The sequence below is a fragment of the Pelodiscus sinensis genome, chromosome 7, assembly GCF_049634645.1.
Source record: "Pelodiscus sinensis isolate JC-2024 chromosome 7, ASM4963464v1, whole genome shotgun sequence".
NCBI lineage: Eukaryota > Metazoa > Chordata > Testudines > Trionychidae > Pelodiscus > Pelodiscus sinensis.
The window spans coordinates 61,005,627-61,009,823 of NC_134717.1; positions in this window are offsets into that span (position 1 = coordinate 61,005,627).

Genomic DNA, 4,197 nt, shown 5'->3' on the forward strand with positions numbered 1-4,197 from the left:
TCCGCCCAGCCTGGGCCAGGGGGACCCGGCACCACATGGGCACTCCAGGTGGGGGGGAGCAGGAGCAGATTGGGGGTAGGGTATCTGGCTAGGAGGCAGGGTGCAAGGAGGGGTAGGGTTGCCAGGTATCCAGTTTTGTATCCAGTCCGGTATTTGAGGCTTCTGTCCGGGAAACAAATTGAGAAAATACCGGACATATAAAATGTCCGGTATTTTTCTAATGAGGTAAGTTTTATTATTATTAGGTGTATCAGTCCTTAGCTGTGAACTGCCTGGCTGGTAGATGTGCTCAGGCTGCATGAGAGTGTCTAGCAGCCAGGCAGTTCAATAGCAGCCAGACAGCCCCGCTGCCCCCAACCCTGCTTCCGTCACCTGCCTGGATCTCTGTAGGACAGCCCCGCTACCTCCAACCCTGCTTCTGCTGCCTGCCTGCCTGCCTGCCTGCCTGCCTGGATCTCTGCGGGACAGCCCTGCTACCTCCAACCCTGCTTGTGTCACCTGCCCGCCAGGATCTCTGCGGGACAGCCCTGCTACCCCCAACTCTGCTTCCGCCGCCTGCCCATCCGGATATCTGCGGGACAGCCCTGCTACCCCCAACCCTGCTTCCGCCGCCTGCCCATCCGGATCTCTGCGAGCCAGCCCCGCTATCCGCAACCCTGCTTCCGCTGCTCGTCCATCCCTCCCCCCATCTCTGCGGGATAGCCCGCTGCCCCCAAACCTGCTTCCCGGCAGCCAGTTCCCCCCCCACACACATACCTCCTCCCAGCCCAACCCGCTCTGCTCCCCTCCCGGCAGCCACGCTGAGGCCCGGTAATTTTTTCCCTGGTTTGGGAAATGCTGGACAAGAGGATTACAAGGGTTCACTCTGACCTGTGTTTTCAGATGGTCTGTCCTCGCACTGCCCTCAGAAAGTGCAAATATTGCTTTTCAATGCATTGTACGGCATGCTGTCAACTGGTTTCTTTAATTCCGGGAAGGAAAGTGTCTACACTGTTTAGTACGGATTTGAACATTCTGTAATTGTGCAAGAAAGCTGAAAGCAAGTTGTTTTTACCACACACACTGGGCCTGACTCGCTCTTGCCTTCTAAAGTGTGCACCCTACTGCAAAAAGACAGCTATATGAAAGCCAAATGCTTCCCAACCAGAAGTCACTTTGCACTAGTGTAAATGACAGCACAAAGAGTGGCAATGGAGAATCAAGCCCTGTGTGCTTCTCAGTGCTAGGTAGATAACTCTATTAAATAGCTTCTTAGGCCTTGATCCTGCAAACAAAGTACATGCTTAACTTAATACATGACTAGTCCATGAAGTCAAATGTGTTCTTCAAACACCTAAAGCAGTGATTGTACGATCGCATACTAATCCTGTTATAATGCAGTATCCTATTGCTCGAACAACAAAGGATCGCCCTCTCTCGTTTCTCAGCTAATGCACTATAGCCGTGGTCCCCAACACGTTGCCCGCGGGCGCCATGTGCCCGCCAAGTGCTCGGGGCTGGCCTGGCCCCGGGCACATAGCGCGGCGCTTGCGGGGAGCATCGGCCCCGGGCGCGCGGCTCTTGCGGGGGGGGGGAGGGGAAGCGCCGGCCCCGGGCGCGCGGCGCTTGCGGGGGCAGGGGGGGAAGCGCCGGCCCTGGGCGCTTGCGGGGGGGAGGGGGTGAAGTGCCGGCCCCAGCCCCGGCCCCGGGCACGCGGCGCTTGTGGGGGGCAGGAAGCGCCGGCCCCGGGCGCGCGGCGCTTGCGGGGGGGGGGGGAGCGGCGGCCCCGGGCGCGTGGCTATGGGGGGGCCCCAGCCCCGGGCATGCAGCTATGGGGGGGCGCCCCCGGGCGTGCAAGTGTCCCTACCCCCTGGCGCCCGGCGGGCGAACGGCCACGCCCCCTGGCGCCCGACAACCTCAAAATGTTGGGGACCACTGCACTATAGTATCATACTGTTTATTTTATGTCTGTGGATATAAATATAGCTTGAAAGCACTTTGGGATCTGCTGATGAAAGGTGCAATATAAGCGCTTGGTATTATTCTATAGTCCCGCAGATCCATAGTGAAAAATACTGTGTGCTGTTCCCAGCACTTTTCATCAGCGGATCTCAAAGTGCTTTTCAAACAGGAGGTTGTTAGAAAAGAGCAGGTGAACCAGACATGGATGGGTTAAAAGGGTTCCTTTATTGCACACTCATTCCATCTAGGATCTCCCTCACAACCTTGGGATCGGAGTGAGCAACAAATTAACCACAGGCACACCTTGTATGTACAGTTTTTTAGTTGATGTAAGTAATTCTCACAGCACAAAACCCCTTTAATCAGCGACTTACAAGGGGGAAGGAGATGTGACCCTGAATGTATACTTCAGAGCGAACGGGAACAGATAAGAGGGTAAGGGAACAGATAAGATAGCATTGTTAACACACAGAGCATTCATGAAAAGTTACATCCCTGGTACCGTTATGTGCTTATCTATCCCAAGGAGGCATGAAAATATAATAACATGTCTACAAATCAACAGGGACAGTGCCTACCCAGGCTGTACCCCCATTTCCATGGTAGCTATTACCCAGACCCCTTACATATCTCAACAGAGATTAGTATTATATACAGGTTTGCAGCTGAATTACAGTATGAACTCTCAGCAATTATGTGCGTTTCTACGCAGCACCTAAATTATTTCACTATTGTTGCACACTAGGTATATTTAAGAGGATACTGTCAACATAATTTTTTTGGACTGGCTATTTTAAAAAAAATGTTTTCTTTTCGCATGCCCAGAATTTTATATTCTGATGTTAAACTTCAGATGGAGATGGTGTAGAAAGAAAAGAAGCTCTCTATCTTCCTCTATAGGACACTCAGGGGGAATGCATCGTTTTTCTTGTGTTACTTTTAACTTTTCCAGACTACTGTACCCCTTTCCGAAATCTGATTTGTCCTCCGGACCCACATTTCTTGCTTACAACAGCCGACATAAAAATACAAAAACGTGCCACAGCACACCATTACTGAAAAGAAATCCATACTTTCTCATTTTTAACCATATCATTATAACATAAATCAAGTGGGATAGAAATGCTGCACTTACCTTTCAGTGTCTGGAGCTGTATGAACAAGTCATTGTGTGAAATTTTAGTTTGTTCTGACTTTCTTAGTGCTTTTTATCAGCCTATTGTTAAACTAGGCAAACCAGCTGCGGTTCCCCTTGGCTGACCTCTGTGTACCTTCGCCCCCCCTCCCGCCCCCGCCTTGCCCCCAGTTGAGAACCACTACTGCCCATGGTCCATTGGTACCCTGGGGAAGGGATGTTTGTTCTGATCACTATTGTTGCATGCTACGTACATTTAAGGGGATACTGCCAACATAATTTTTTTAGACTGGCTATTTTTAAAAAATGGCTTTTTGCATCCTCAGAAATTATATTTAAGGACATAAGAACAGCCATACTGGGTCAGACCAAAGGTCCATCCAGCCCAGTATCCTGTCTGCCGACAGTGGCCAATGCCAGGTGCCCCAGAGGGAGTGAACTGAACAGGTAATGATCAAGCGATCTCTCTCCTGCCATCCATCTCCACCCTCTGACTGAGGCTAGGGCCTCCATTCCTTACCCGTCATGGCTAATAGCCATTGATGGACTTAACTCCATGAATTTATCTAGTTCTCTTTTCAACTCTGATCTGAGGAGGTGGGTCTGGCCCACGAAAGCGCATCACCTATTAAACCATCTTGTTAGTCTTTAAAGTGCTGCCTGGTTTTCCCTGTTGTTTTAGGAAGATCAGACTAACATGGCTACCTCTCTATTACTGTTACACCCTGGTCTAGCCCTAGCCTTCAGAACCTCCTCCGGCAAGGAGTTCCACAGGTTGACTATGGGCTGTGTGAAGAACATTTCCATGTTACACTTCAGATGGAGCCGGTGTAGAAAGACGCTCTCTCGCTCCCCCTATGGGACAGTAGGGGGGACGCGTTATTTGTCTGGGGCACTGGGTTTGGCATGAGTGTCGTTGCTGATTTCCTGGGCTTTACACTGACACCCAGCCCCCCCTTTCTAGCTGCAATGCGGACACGTTTCCACCCGCTCTGAAGCCGGGGGCCGCCTGGGGAAGAGCCCGGGTGCGGGGCCGCTGGAGAGCGGGGGAGGCCCCGCTGCGCTGCCTGCCCCCGGGGCGCGGGACTGCTGCGGGCGGGGCGGGGCGGGGCCAGGCTGCA